The sequence below is a fragment of the Belonocnema kinseyi genome, chromosome 10 (assembly GCF_010883055.1).
Source record: "Belonocnema kinseyi isolate 2016_QV_RU_SX_M_011 chromosome 10, B_treatae_v1, whole genome shotgun sequence".
NCBI classification, from domain to species: domain Eukaryota; kingdom Metazoa; phylum Arthropoda; class Insecta; order Hymenoptera; family Cynipidae; genus Belonocnema; species Belonocnema kinseyi.
In genome coordinates this window covers 77,410,224-77,427,108 of record NC_046666.1, presented here as the reverse complement: position 1 = coordinate 77,427,108, position 16,885 = coordinate 77,410,224, and the positions used below count along the sequence as shown (strand labels likewise).

The following is a 16,885-nucleotide window of genomic DNA, read 5'->3' as shown; positions in this document are numbered from 1 at the left end:
CGATAACGAGTTACTCTTAAGAAGCAATTTGCCGAACACTCGTGGTGATTGTTAATTAATGTTGTTGAGATTCCGTTATGCAAATGTTGGATATCAACTAGTTTTTGAGGTTGTACAACTCAGTATATATGGATCATAGAACGGATGTGGATTCTAGATGGCAAACATACTAAATAGACGAGAAAACAGTAAACAGAAGATTCAGGAAGCGGAGCAGGTGTTCAGGCATACCTGTTACATTATTATTGATATCTCTCCCATCTTTTACAAGTGATTATTCATTTATCTCCATATTTTACTTATCTTACTTTTGACCCATATTCCACTCATATTTTATAAATATTTAAAACCCCGATATTTGAATTAAATCTGCACCGCAAAGGAAATGATAATCTGTAAAATCGGTAAATGATTTGTATTGAAAGTGCAGCTGGTCTCTTAGCGTAGATAAAAGTATAGCTGATGGCTAAGGAGAATCGTTCAAAGTCCAAAGTAAATCGAGTTGTTTGAATAAAAGAGGAAAGGAGGTAGAAAAAAGTGAAATAGTAAAAGGAAGGTATAATAACGGAAAAGAGCAGATACTCTAGGAGTTAAAATTGGCAAGGTTTCACTTGGACTGTAAGGCATACAATTTCTCATTTCATCGTCTCAATTAGCACTGGCTCGTAAAATGCACCAGCAAAAGACAGAGCGTTCTCCTCGGATCTTTATGATTGCTTCATTGGCCGTGTATTTCTGCACCTTTGTGCGAAGTCGGCGCGATTTTTTAAATGTCCGTTCTGCACTTTTCCACATATACCTATAGTATCGGCGCATGCATCGACCTCGAGAAATAATTAGAGTTTACTCGCAGACATTCGTTAAGAAGCAAAAGATTGCTCGAGAATAATACGAGAGTGTTTTAACTTTTAGCCTCTGAAAATGTTTCCAAGTAGAGATCATCTTTTTTTCTGCCAGAGGCGAATTTTTTGGAGAGAATTGGAGGTATTTCATGTGTGGAACATCTGCGGATTTAATTAAGGAGAGAAGAAACATTTTGGAGAATAATCCAGCCGCCACTAATACTTCACTAATGCCACTGAGAAGTCTAGAGGATAACATGGCTTAAAATGCCGAGAAGAGTCCTTAATTATGAATATCGAGGGTACTTTTTCCAAAAGTTGTTAGTTAACCTTTTTAACAAAGTTTTCAAACAAATAAATTATTTAGGAAAAACACGATCATGTAAAATATTGTTTTGTAGGTTAAATTTTGTCTTTTTATAATATTCTTAAAATAAACGAAACAAGCCTGAAAGAATTGACTACTTTGACTGCATTGGAATGATAATGACAACTATGAAGTTCAAAGGGCCCAAAATTCAATATTTTGCAAGTTCAGGGTTTGTAAATACGCAACATTATGTCAGAAGACTATAAGATTGTGCAATTTTGAATTCGAAATATCATGAAAAATTAACAATTTAAAGATTGAATGCCATCAATATGTAACGAATTCCGAAAAAGTATAGAATGAAATTTTTTAAATTTCTAACCTCCTGGATTCAACATCAAAAGCTAGAAAACTCAGAAACTAATACTTTAAAATTCAAGCAAAAATTGAAAGTATAAAATTATTTTTAAAACATTAAAATGAAATAAGTTCTAATTGGAAACGTTGAAAACTGAAGAACATAAACTACGTAGCATTCAAATTTCAACGATTTCCAAATATCCTGAAATTAAGTCCCTTGAAATTTCAATAATTTAAATTCTTCAAATCTTTAATTAAAATTGGTTTTGTTTCAAGACTTTATTTTTGCAATTTGTAAATTAGACATTTTTGACGCAGTAAAAAATATACCATTTTTTAAAAATTGAATTCGGTAAATTTTTCTTAATTTAAGAAAAATACGTGCTACTTTAAAATACTTATTTACACTCTGATCAGTTAAGTTTGACATTATTCAAATTGGAACACTTTTTAGAAAAAAATGGTTGCATTTCAGACGCTTTTAATTTGAAATTATCCAAGCATTCAAAACGTTATTGCTTAATTTCTTTTTGAAAATGAACCGCTCACATTTTTTATATTTAAGCCTTTAAAGTCAGTAATGTTCCATTTGAGGCAATTAAAAGTAAATGATACTAGAATTAGAAATTGCACATTGAATACTTTACAAAAAATTTAAACCTCGGAATTAAAACCTGCCAACCTGCATTTTTTCAGGTAATAACAATTATTTATTATTTATTAATTACTTATTATTACTAATAACAATTTAACGTTTATACATTCAGAAGCTATGACTTAGAAGCATTTAATTTTTTAAAATTTCAAATTGTAAATTTGAATCGCATCGAATTGAAAATTATTTTAATTCAAAAGTTTTTTTTTTAATTACTCAATTCTCTACGCTTTTAAGTAGAAATAATAAAATTTCAATTAATTTGATTTTTAAATTATCCTTTCTTCAAAATTTGAGTCTGAAACTATTCGATTTTTAACGGTTCTAAATTTCTAAATTTTCTCCTGTTATTCAAATTTTTATTTAATGTAAAACAGTTTGAATTGACAAGTTCTGAATTCAAAATTGTTCAGTACATGTTTTTTTTTTTCAATTTCAAGCGCTTTCAATTCGAAATTATTACTTCTGAAAAAAGTAAGTGAGTCAGGTTAAAATAGTTTATTTTATAGTATTTAGAGTTTTATATAGTTGTTTTCTCTTTAGGAATAAGGTAAAATTTTTATTTGATCGTAATGATGAAGGTGTCATTTTGTTCCTTGAAGGATTCTCTACAATTTTATTTTGGTGTTTATTAAAATTAAAACTATCACCCACCTAAATATAATTGTAGACAATCCTTCAAAGTATGACATAAGATGTTGATTATTAGGATACAATGAGAATTGTAACTTTTCGCTGATGAGAAAGCAGAAACTAAAACTCTAAATAACTACTGCTAAATAAACAATTTTTACCTGAATTATTTTTTCCGAAGTACGGTTAGGAGCGTCTGTCAAGTTTTTCAGAAATTATTAACAGATCCATTTTTGTCGATTTTATAAATATTTTGAAAGATAAGCGATTTTTGAGATTGAGTGCACGTAGAGTACATTATTAATGAGGACTTTTGAACAGTTTATTTGTTTAATGTTAGGAAATAAAAATCTAGAGATGTGAAAGCGTGTCTACATTTACTGCCATTTAATTAATACTGAAAATTGTAAAATGAAAAGAAAATTATTCATTTGCGTTCCGAATGCTCGCAGTTTTTCAAGAGCAGCAACTTTTACTTCTTTCTCGAAATTCCCACGTATTCCTTTAAATACTCTTCCATTGTCTTCTTCCTCGAAGCGAAGTCGTTGCTCGATCCGGACTTTCCTGAATGTTGGTATATTCGCATTGATCGTTTTTATCGTTCACTACCCTCCTGCGAAAAACGAGCGCGATTGGTCTCCTTTCTCGCCGCGGAAGGCCGCCGCGATAAAAATTGCAGGATTTACGAGTTGCTTTTTCACGCACTCATTTATCTAATTATATCTCTTCTGATTTGGGACTCTTCTTTGGTGCTGATGTGGTTTTGGCTGCAGAACTTTATCTCCTTATGGAAAGGGCTGTGGACCGGATTTTTCTCAACTTCGTGGAATTCCTTGAGTTGGTTTTATTCAAGCTCTTCTCCCTGGTTATGCTTGTCCCCATCTCCTTCTTATGCCACTCTTGTTTTATTCTTTGGAACTCGACGAAGCCGCAAGGTCCGCCGAACTCAATATCGTTCCTCTCTCTCTCGCTCCAATCCTCTTTCCCTTGCGGACAAGTCTCGTTTCTTTTCCTCGCGTTGTAATCGCGCGTCGGCTCGAATTTTCGTTAAATTTATGCAATTCCACTAACTCATTTTTCATCATCTGTCTGCCTCTATCTGGCTCTCCCGCCCTTTCTCGCCTACCCTTACCTTTTCTGAGTCTTCCTCCCCCACCCTGCCCCTACTCCCACTCTCTTTTCAGCTGCAACCAGTTGGTCGAGATAAATTTTGTGCGTCGATCCGCTGCTCCTTCTTCTTCCTTCGTAGAACCCGTTGCTGAATCGAGTTGGTAACGCGATGCATTAAAACTGCGCATTCCACCTTAACGTCTGTTCGCGTTTTTATTTCCATAAGAAGCGACATGTCCGGCTTTCGACGCTCAAACGCAGCCAACTCAATTCTATCTGCCTTATCGCCACACCATCTTCAGTTTTCATAATTGACAAAGGAAGAGAGACTCGGAGGGGAATTCACAATTGGCATAATAAAGGGCCTTCACTGTCTATTACATTGTTCGCTGAAAAAGTGCATTAAATCAATTTTGAGTAATCCCATGTCACGAGAATTAAAATATGCCAAAGGAGTTTTGCTTGAAATGTTGATGTTATTTTAATTTTATGAAATATAAATTTCATTGTTTCTAAATTAAAAAAAAAACAAGAAAATAAAAATAACAAAGCATGATACACAAAGCCTTAAAGAATAAAATTTAGTATCTTCCTATATAAATCTGCCAAATATCAGTGCTTTCAAAAATAAAACTCGAAAGCTAATAGTTTACTTTAATTACTTTTTCGAGTTTTCGCGTCAATGGTTTTAAACCTTTAACAAAACCTTCTTTCTAGTCCTAATGTAAAATATCAACCGAGGAAGACCAAAAAACATTTTCTTTTTTTTTTGTCGACAAATTTTTTAATAACTGGTTTTTAAAATGTTTCATTGTTTCTGCAGCATTATAATCGCATTATACTCGCCTTTATAAGTTTTTCAGAAAAATATTTATATTGTTCTCAAAACCACAAATAATATTTTTAAAAATTTGCATTGCATTTTTTTCCAAATAAAATTTTATAAAGAAAGAGTAATTATAACAAAAAATGTATTCTATTGAAAGAAATATATGAATAGATCGAATATTTCATTAATGTTACATATTAATAGATTTGAATTATTTTAATGAATTTCACTAATTTTGGTGAACTAATGTAATATTTGACAGTAATTAATATCAAATATTAGAAGAGCAAAAATTTAAAATTGATATAGTTAACATTGAAAAAAATATTTGTTTAATTAATTAATTATGAATGTTTATATAGAAGTTTTTTTACGCCCTGAAACCATTGTCTATATCGAAAATTATCAATAACTGCCATTCTTTATAGTTTGATAATTGTGTTTTTTTTTTAATTTTCCTCCCGCATGTAATTTACGAATATTTTCGAGGTGACATTAATAATCAGCACCTCAAAATACGTTAGTACACGTATGCACCCGAAGTTCTGAACGTTCAAATGAACGAAATACTTTTTGACATTTGTATTTTACCCATAAATATTGTTCCAACTGCAACTTAAATTATGCATTATAATTCTTTTTCAATAGTAAATTACTTCCACTATAAATTAACAAATATTTGAGAACTTGTCCTGGTTTGCAAAGTCATCAGTTAAAATTTTCGTTCATTTGAACGTTCAGAACTTCAAACACATAGTATACGTGGTTTTAATAGAATGAGAATATAATTATTTATGAACATGACTTTTACAGATTAATTTTTTTTTAAATATGAAACATTTTGGTTCTTCCTCAAAATATATTTTACTTCTGGACAAGAAAGAAGATTTTCCAAAAAGTTTATATTCATTTTCTCCAAAGCTTTGAAATTGAAGTTCTTAATATCCATGTTTTACTATGCATAGATTTTAAATCGCTATATTAAAAATATTATAATATACTGTAATAAATCACCGAAATCTTTAAATCTGGAAAGACAAGCCAATAAAAAATCCAAAACCTGAGGAAAGAAGACCTTGGAGTATTTCGACCAAAAAAGGGATCTTGAAGAAAAGGAAGAATAAATTTGATTAAAGCCTTCAGTCTGGACATGGTGGGTTCCTCGCGCGAAACCCTTCGGTTCCAATTTCTGCGAAAGGACGAGACGAAGGACGTCGCCACAAAAGGGTATCTTGAATTTTTTCTCAAATCTCAGCTAAATCTCGAAAAATCCGAGCCGATTGCTTCCTCGGGGACGATTCCTGCAGATTTTTATTAGGATTTGTATACTCACAAATCGTCGAGAAAGAGAGAAAGAACGGGCGAAAAGGATCAAGAGGGAGGGGGGGGGGGGTTAAGGAGTAAGGCCATGTGTATGAAAAAAAGAAGTAGAGACTGGGGCCCCGCGGAATGATGAATCGTTTCTATTAAAATACTTTTTAGACGGGGAATACGGAATGGGCGTCCACCAGGAGAGCCGCGAGTGGATTTATTTACATATTTTCAATCTGGATTAAGAGGTATAGTCGAGAACAAGAGTGCTTCTATCCTACATGTTGGAAGAACCAATATCGAAGATCATGAACTAAATTAATACAGATTTTTTCAGTCGTGTCATCAGAAAAATTGAGAATCATCTTGGGAATTTACAAAATTGAAATTAAAGTGATTTTTAATGGGCGTTTATGACTTGAATTTTGAGGTTTGATCGATTCTATTGTGAAAGAAAGGTACTCGGAATATTTGAATTTTAACGAACTTGAATGTTTAAAATTTTGTACTATTAACAGGTTTCATGACTTCGAACTATAAGTACACTCAGAACACGATTTGGTTAAATCAACAAAATTCCTATTGGTCCAACCATAGAATACGGTTATTATATTAACAACAAAAGAATTTTTTGATTCAACCAAATTTTCATGTATATCCAAGAAAACATTTTTTTCCCAAGAAATTTGTTTGTGAGTGTATACTTGAGAAATAATACTCTCTAATAAAATTTAGAAACATTTGATTTTTAATACTGAGAAAAAAATTACTTGAACTTTTGAATAATGTTGAAATAAGATACTTGATAATTAAAACTAATAATATTAACAAATGAGAGTTTTAAAATTACATTATTTAATTTTTAAAGACTGTACAATTTGGATGCTTTGAATATTCAAAAAAATTATCTTTAAATTTGGATTATTCCTTTCATATTTAAACACCGTAAATTTCCAGAAACATAAATTTGGATGATTTCAAGGTTGCTATGTATAAATTGCTATAAATTTTCGGGATTTTTAAATTTAGATGCTTTAAATTTACTGGTCGTTTATAATAGTTTGTTCACTTAAAATTGATCCATCGAAAAATTTTAAGAATGTTCAATTTAGATGATATAAATAATTGCAGATCTTCTTAATTTAAGACGTATTACATGATAGGAAATTTCAAATTATTTATACACTTTCAAGGTTTTTAAATTGTATTATTGTACTTATTGCAGCAACTAAGAGTTATAAAACATCTAAGTTTAACCATTTCTAAATTTTTTAATTAGATGATTGATGTTGTTAAATTTTTAGAATTAGACTTTCAAGCGGAATGAAATTTGGATTTCGATTTTAGAAATTCAGAGGCTTTCTTTAAATTTCCGGTTAATTCAAAATGAGAATTCAACAAGAGTTTAAACTGACAAAATTGAAATTTCTTAAAATATGAGCTCTTTAAGTTTCGAGATCCTTAAACTTTTTCTGCCTTGCCTTTTGAATAATTCGTCTTTGGGTTCTAGAAATTGAAAAGTATCTAAATTTTAAATTCTCCACTTCAACTCATTCAGTCCTTCATTCACGAGAGAAAAATTCAAATAGACATTTTGATAAAGAGTTTCTTTGCTTCTTAAACATGAAAATGTAAATAAAATTTATAGACAAATATTTAAAAACAAAGGTAAGAATGTACCAGAGAAATATCCAAGTCAAAAAAAAGAAAATAAAGCAGATTAGCAGCTAATAAGATTAATTTTTTATTGCACAAAATTAAACACACCTCATAATAGTAATTAACTAATTAAAAAATAATTAAGGTTGTGATCATAAGTGCTGCGCAACAGCTTGCTGCTTGTAATATTTGCGTAAATTGGCAGCCAACTAAACATTATCACGTTCCTAGTTTAGATGTGTGTTAAAATCACACACGATGGCACAATGTCAGTATAGTTGTGCGGCTCGCGCGACGTCCAGCCGGCCGTAATGTTAATGAGATCCAATTAATCACACGGGGAAGTGAATCCTAATGGGAAAACGTGAAATGCCTCGACTTTGTAAACGTTCCGTCTTCCTGGCGTCACCGATCAAGGCGAAAGTACTTCCGCTCGAGCGGATTTGATTAAATCCATATAATTTAAACTCTATCCACCTCTATACATTACATCTACCTATCTGAAATTTAAAAATTTTAATTCATAGCTTAAATCAATGAATTTAGAGTTTAAAGCTTACACCTTCTCACCGATTCTTCTAGTTTTCCAAACGACTTTATCGACCGATTTGCTTATTCGAGTTTTACAACGTGCGCGCAACACGTTTAGTATCACGCGAGATGAATCGTAAATAACGAGACCGAGTTCTGAATAATGGGAACTGGTCTATGCAGAGACGGATCGAGAGTTTTAGAAACCCTAGGAAAACTATTTTATTTACCTATTGCAACGATAAAAAACGATTTCTACAATACTTTTCAGGGTTTTTGATTTATGTACCAAGGAGAATATTTTAATCCAAAATATATTTTCTAAACCAAAAACTACACATACGGAAAGTCTCTTTTTCATTAAAATTCAGAATAGATCACTGGACTTACCTGTAACAAACAAAGCATTTCTATTAGATGAATTGTTAAATTTAAATTATCTACATTTGTCATTATTACGAATTGTTGCGAAATAGAACATCATGGTGTTATTTTCAAACAATCACAGTCAAGTCTCCACAGCATTTTTTCAAAAAGAATGTAATTAAAACTAATAATAAGTATAAATATGCAAAATTAAATTTCAAGGGTGTTATCTCAAGCTTATGTATGTTCCCATTGAAAAAGTTGGGTACTTATAAAATCGTTTCTAATAGCGCATCCGATCACGTTCAACGCGAATCGGAGAGGTATGTAGATAATTATGGTTTTGGCATGTCATCCATGTCCTCCATATTGACCATGGCCCCCAGTTCTCCCACCATTTCCCAACATAACGTGATTCCGCAGGTAATACCAAAGTGTTGATAATTTATTTGAAAGACGTGCGACGCACGTGTCCCACCTTCGCAATCGCGCTGCCACTGTCGAGCAGCGTATTCTGGATTTCGCGCCTTTTTCGTTGTTCCATTGTCTTTTCTACAGATCGCCTTTTTAGGCTCGACAGGCATCGGGAGCCACACGATGTTTATTAACCGGCACCCGTTCTTCGTAATTGGCAGACATTTCAATGCTCGACTCGCATTTTTATAGCCAGGGAAAAATCTGCCCTCGCTGACGTCACACGCCCCTTTCCATCGACTTATGTTCCGTTAAGATTCAATATTAGTTGGGAATATTCAATTATTATGCAGTCGCTATTGTTCCTTCTTCCTGATCCTCAGGCATTAAAAATGGCATGAGCGGATTTTGGAATTTTGAAGTTTTGGCATTGTGTCATTCGAAAGTTTCGTTGTGGAAAAACATTGGCACATTTTGCAAAAGACAAGAGCAAATTAAACATAATTGCTTGAAACCAGTTTTCAAAGAGAAGTCCATGCATTTGGTTTCGTACATAGTTGTACATTGTAGAATACATAAATTACAAGAAAAGTACTACAATAGAAAAAATAACATTCTTTTCCTTAAAATATGGAAGCAACCATATGCAATCTACAATACGCAGATAATAACAATTGACAGAATAACATATATACATTAAGGTTAGGCAACCTTTTCCAGAATCCAGGCATCTTAATGCACTATTTTCTTTATCAATTGTACAATACCATAAAGATTAGAACTTTTTAAAACAAGTTTTAGACAAAATACAGAAAAATGTATAGGTAAAATATTAGGATAATACACACAATATGAATGGTAACGTATTTTTTTTAAGACAGCAATTGCTAGGATCCAAAAATCATAATTTTCCATTGTGCATGTGAAAAGAAACCCACAGATTAGAAAACCGCGTTTTATTTTATTTTTCCTTAAATCTGATACCAACTGTTGAAAACAGTACTATATTTTTTCTTAAAGAAAGTTGTAAACAAATATTTCTACAGAAACATCACGAAACCATTTCAGGAATTTTGACATCATGATCGTGAATTTCATGATACTGAACGAAAGTCCTATCATCATTTCGTAATATAAACCCATTACTATACTAACATCATGCAACCCTATTGTCAGTCCCTCCTTGTTCTTTACTATTACTATCCTTATCAAATATTCACAAATACTTGTTCATAAGTTTGTAGCCTTTAAAAAACCTATCCCACGATCTACTGAAAAGAGATATATATGATTCTTCTTTGGCTGCCAATGTTAAAAGCTTCTAGCATATAAGAAAACCAGTTACATTTTTTCGCTTCATTTGTGTCGTGAAGGATTAGCCGTGGACTGGAATCATATCGCTTTTCACGCAACCTATCGGACTCGGGCTCTTATGGTCATTAGTCGCTTTTACAGAGGAGTTTAGGAATCAGTGCAACCAGAGCAAAAAGTCGAGCGCAAAACGCGGTAGTGCCAGCATTCGAGGCTGTTGCCTCGACTGTCGGATAAAAGGGCCCCACGCGAGAATCGTGGCTAATGCACGGCGCGCCGTTGTCGGAGTCGGAGACTGCGCGAGAAACCATGCTAGGAGCGCGAATGATAAATGAACTCCTCTTAACCGCGAGCTCTCATATCGGCCACTATTAACATAGTGCCGGATAAAGTAACGAATTTAAAAGAAATCCAATATAAAAGCCAAGGGAATTCCATCAGAGATCTTATCCGGGCGAGCTCTCGCTTGCAGTTTAGACTCCATTAATCACTGAGGTCGCCTGTCCCTCTTCTGCCTCTAACGCCCTCGCTTGTTCCCTCTGCCTCAAATCCCACCTCCCTACACCCACTGAACCCCCTCAACCTCTTGATTCATTTGTCTCGTATTAGCCGTTATTACCAGAGCTGAAAATTCAAATGGCCGACGTTAATGGCAGTGTCCGGTCCGAACAAAGATAATACTTCTTCGCCGACGATCGAGATTGCGACTCATCTCGAACGCGGAAGAAGATAGCTCGACATTGATCGCTCCGCCTCTTCAGATTAGTCTGCGAAATCACGACATCATTTTTTATTGTGTTATACTTATTACGTTTCCTTATTAATGGTTTTTTAATGTTCCATTCCTCAGGTCGAAATCCGAACGAGTTAATCACCTTTGATTGTCAGAAGCCTCCAAGATACCTGTTTTTAGCAGTGTAGAGTTGGTTGCAGATTACAGATAAATAATAAACAATCCAGCAGATATGAATGCACGGTTTAATATTTTGCCAAACACCCGATGTTTTCTATAAGGAAAAACAACAATCTATTAGAAAAGACACAGCCATAAATAATGTTCTTCAAATCAATTCAGTAACAGACGATAAACGAAAGAACAATGATGACAAGTCTCTCCTAACATCATCATTATACAGAAAAAGTCAGAATAACAAAACAAGCAAAAAGGATGTCAATACACATTAGGAATCACGCCAGGTTGTTAGCCCACTTGCTTGGTTACTTCCGGAATCCATCATCGGTATCGACGCCCTCGCGTTTCTTCCGGGCTGCCATATTGCGAACAGGTGAGAACGAAAGCGAAAGAAAGAGGGAGCGAGAAAAAAGTTATTCTCGCAGATCCCTAACGGATCGGACTCGGTGGTCAGTGTGACTTTGACCGATAGCTCAGCGAGGGGCATACGTCCTGCTCGTTATCTTAATGTATGTGAAAACGGTGGAATAATTTCTGAGAAACAAAAGAATCGACGAGGTAGTTGATCTGTCCTAGGGCTGAAAGAAAAGGGTGGAAAGAGGAATTGAGAACAGGGAAAGAGAGGAGGAAGAAGAGGTGGAATCAAGTGGAACAAATGGAGTCCAGCTCTCTGTGACAAACGAGCGGCGCGCCCCCGAAATGTCAGTCAACCGTTTGTACAGCCACATTCCACATTATACTTCACCTGATTTGAGCAGCCTTCCCTTTAGCTATTTAACAATGATGACTTTAAAGCTTTACGGAGTTTCCAACCAAAGATACTACTTTGACAGATGACCTTATAAGCCACGATCCCATACGACCACATTCCATACTTTGCTTAACTGATCGAGGTAACTTACTTGACTTATCTACCGATTGATGACTTTGTTCTTACTACTGTCACTCTTTATTCTCTAGTTTCATTAATTTCTTGGCGTATCATCATTTCATTTCCAAACCCCTTTCTTACAAATCGTTTTCTACTAGAGAACATGTTTTCTAATAGATGGAAACCCATATTAAAGACACAGTTTCCTTAAGGATAAGGATCTATGACATTAAGACAGAACAAGACCACAATTCGACTGGAGATATTAAACGCCTCCCTGCAGAGAGGACCCTACATCAGCAGGAATCTATTATAATAAACGTTTCCATTTGTTAAAAAAATCCAATTATCTGTTACCATATGGACCAAGATATGATAATCTCTTCAAAAATTCCTACCGATCTGGTTGTTATAAGTATTACCATCTCCTATCTCCTGTACCTTGAAATACATCTAGCTACTAATCGATATTCAGTTTTTCTATTCTAATATCTGTTTCAGATAAAGAAGATAAGGTAAATGGATTGCTAAACAAACCATTTAACCTGATAAATCGCAGTGATATTGAGCCCTCAGTGGTACATCTTGAATTGAGTCCTACTTTTGTCTTCAGAAAAAATACGGAAAAAACCCTCGCGAAACTCCATGTCGACCTTCGACAGTCAGTGGTAGTTAAAGGGTGACGTCCAGTTCTCATCGAAACAGGTAAACGACTAGTCGCGCGAGCACGAACAACATTCCGCATGCTTCAAGTGCTTTCGACGAGCAATCCATAACCTAGTTCGAGAGAGTCGATGCTTGTTAAGAAACGTGATATCATTGTTTCCCTAGATGAACTTCCTTGATGATTTTTCAAATTCTAAGGGTTTAGAAACTCATTCCCATAACCTATCTGAAATGTAATATCATTACACAGAATATCATGATTGACTGCCATCAAATAGGATCAATAGACATCCGACGATCAAATGAAGAACGAAAAGATGACTAGGAATAAGTAGTAATAAACCGTTTTAAATTCTATCTTCTATAATCAAAAAATAAAAGAAGGTATGATTTCAACAGCTCTCCCTATTCTCCAAGTTACATTCCATTTCTATTATACCTATATTAAGCAATACTTGATTGATTTCATTACTTAATTTGAGGAATTGGTCTGCAGACGTAGAAACGTTTAGGCATTATCTAAAGATTGCTTTCAGATGGGGAAATCGACCATGAATACTTTTACTTCAACTGATTGTTCTTAATGATAATTGGACAATAGGATCTTAATTTTAGAATTTTACCCCTACTTAAAAATAATAACATTGTTATAAATGCCGTTGAGTATATATTATTTTCAGTTTGTGGATACTTTTTATATTTCCAATTCAAACTCTACGAATTTGACTATCCTGCAAATGAAATATTGCCGCACTGTAGATAAAATGTAATATCGAAGTTGTCTTAGAAGACTGGGGTTTTCAGTTTTGCATTTGCGTGAGACTGAGGAGCTCAAAACACTTTTCTCGATCGGCGGACAGATTACAGATTCGCTGAGCGCAGGAATGACAGGGCAGATAGTTCCGAGGTGTAAGAGGACACCAAGGTGGGAGTTTCCAAGAGAGCTGCGGTCGCGACGTCTGCCTTTTAGAAAGTCAGCGACGGTTCAGTCGAGTCGCAGTGCAATATAAATATTAATAATGACAATATCGTAATTTCAGAAACAATGCAAGCAGCCACACCCGAACCACGCGACCCAGATACATACGAGCGAGTTAACGTCAACCCGGTTATGTATGTATTATATTATAGAGTGTAGGTCCAGGGACAGCTTATTTACTCTCCGCTTTAGTATTCCATATTAGATTATTATTTTAAAAAATATAAGGAATGAATTATTTTTATTATAAAAAGCGTCTTTTCATCAATTTTTCACTATTTAGACAAAGAGGAACAAAACATAAAATCATTGATCAAAAGACGCACTAATACAGTTTCCTTCTAATCTTTTAATTCGACATTTTTTTATTAGTCTAATAAGTAGATTCGACGCGGGTTAAAAAAGAATCCCATTTTCCAGCGTGAAGTCGACTTCCGCTGGTGGCCCAACAAATTCAATTAAGCTAGATAACAGCAGTTAACAATTCTCTGTTACATTATAAATATTATGAATCACGAAATTATGATCGATTGGCAAAATAAGCATTTTTATCAGCTGGAGATCTTGTACAAATGCCTGCTTATGATTTATGGCGTCTATTGTTTTCAAGATTATTTTATTTTTTGAGAATGCAGCTGAAACGTATCCGCCTTCATGCCTCCAAAATTTTTCCGTATTAATCTAATTTTGATATCAGCATCTGCTAACAATTTTATTTCAACTTTTAATTAAGTTATTCTCTTGGTAATGCTGGCCAGGCCAAACAACATACTTCGTGAACGTCACGATTATGATTCACGAATAGCAAAGGCATCGATAATTATAGATGTCGCTAGCGTCGTTCATTAAAACGTGGGTATTAATAGCCAAACATTACACAGCTGTCATTATCGCTCCTTCGAACAATAACGGTGCTTAATTAATCCCATGAAAGTATCATTATAACATAATCAAGGCGGAAGACTGTTGGGTGTACAAGTTCTTTAAAATCAACGATTATTCGCGCCATAAATGTTTAACTTTCTATTTGTACTTTTGCCCACAAGAAAAGTATCTTAAGAATAGAAAATAATTTTTTTCCTGTTGAAATAAATTGAGGGACGATCGTGGCGGGTCTTGTTGTTTCCTTATTGAGGCCGAAAGGGACTGACGAGGTCTTAGTTGATGCCCCACGGGAATTGAAAATCGAGCAACTTTTTCCGTGGTCAGCGCCTCAATTTACGACAAAACCCGGCCAATCTCGCGACGTTTTGAATTTCAAATCGGGCGCGCTCGAAAGCCGCCGAAGTTTTCGAGGCGCGCGAAGAGGCGTCTAAATTTAAATTTACAATTCAGAAACCCGGTCCTCGGCCCGCCGCTTGTCTCAGCGGTCGTGGCTGTCTTCATTTTGTTCCGTGTCTTCGCGTCATTTAGCCCCGTCGTTTCCAGAAAGCTGTGTCGTTTCCGTCCCGCGAGATTCCGCGGGCGAGAGGATTCGCGAAATTGGCAGAATAAAAGACTCGAGTTGCCGGCTTTGCATCAAGTCCGCCAACTACGAGCTTTGTCAGCGACACTTTTCTTAGTAGCTCTTCTATTTTTCAGTTCAGAGGAAAATAACAGTCGTCAGGTTTAGTCGAGTTCAATTTAAAGCGAGTTTCATGCTTGAGCTTAATTTCTTCGAAAACTCGTGCATTTATGATGTAATTATTTCGTTATGCTGTAGTTATTCTTAATTAATGAGAAGAACCATTTCATATTTATAGAAATTTTCGCTATTTCTATATAAATTTTCGCCAGTTCTCATAGCATTAATGTCTCTAAACGGCCTGTTGCAATATGAATTAAAAACCAAAAGGCTTTCAAATCTGTCGAACCTGATGACGAAGAACTATTTTGGGACATAAGAACTAGAAGAGTTTCGATCCTTTTTTTTTTTTAACATTTAATAAATTCAAATTCATGTCACAAGAAAGTTCAAAAACAGTCCTGCCATGAAAAAATTGTTTTTGGAACAAAAACCATATAATAAGTACAACCGGCAGCCTGCTCACGAAGAACTTTTTAAAGATAAAAATTCAATGAGCACTTATAAACACAACGAAAAAAATAATTTTACTTTCTGGTACTTTTATTTAAAAAAACTTTTCCAGCAAGATTTTTCTTAAAATTAAAAAAATTTTTTCATTAGAAGTACGTATTTTAAAAGAATTATTTAGTATTTTATAGGCAGACTGTATTGGAAAATTCATTAACAGTAAAAAATTACTTTATTCTTTATTACTTTATAATGATTTCTATATATTTTTTTTTATTTTAAATTAAGAATAAAAGAATACTACGCTCAGATTTTCAATCAGGAGTAACCAATAAGAACAAACAAAGTTAAAACGAATTCTTTAAAAGTATTACACCTTAAAATTGTTTGTATTAAATTGATTCAAACAAAATTTATCGTATTTTAAGAAAAATTGATGTAAATTTGAGAAGTAATTGGAAAAAACATGATAAACCTATTTCAGATGATTTCTCAATAATTATAAAAATGATTTATCTCCAAGATACCAGAGATAGAAGAAAAATTTAACTAGTATCGCAATAATTACAGAGGGATTAGCTTATTAAGCACTGTAAGTAAAATATATTCAAAAATACTTATTCGTAGGGTAATGAAAATAACAGAAACAAAGATTTGGGAAGACCAAAGTGGGTTTATGCCAGGAAGGTCATGTACGGATCAAATATTTAGCTTAAGGCAAATAACAGAAATAAGTTTGAGAGTAGGAAAAAAGTTTTCTGTGCATTTGTTGACTTAGAAAAAGCTTTTGACAAGGTAGATAGAAGTAAACTTTTGGAAGTTCTGAAAGAGTATGGAGTCAATGGACGGGTCCTACAAGCTATAAAAACTTCTTTGAGTTTAATATATTCTCAATTCACTCGTTCGCCTCGAGAATTTTTTTTCCGTGTACAAAGAATGTTGAATAAACTAGATGCAAGCATGAAGAGCATGGGCCTCAAAATTAACGCAAATAAAACAAAAACTATGATTTTCGAAGGAAAGAGTGAGAAAACGCTATGCAATATTTTATTAAATGATGAGAGAATTGAACAAGTTGATAAGTTCGTATACCTTGGTAGCTTATTTACTA

At 33.9% G+C, this 16,885-nt stretch overlaps 1 protein-coding gene across 3 annotated transcripts in view; it reads right to left on the bottom strand.

The window, feature by feature from the left end:
* The window catches only part of LOC117181619, a 129,709-nt gene that overhangs the window by 98,081 nt on the left and 14,743 nt on the right, over positions 1-16,885 (bottom strand). The gene's annotated exons all lie outside the window — the stretch shown is intronic.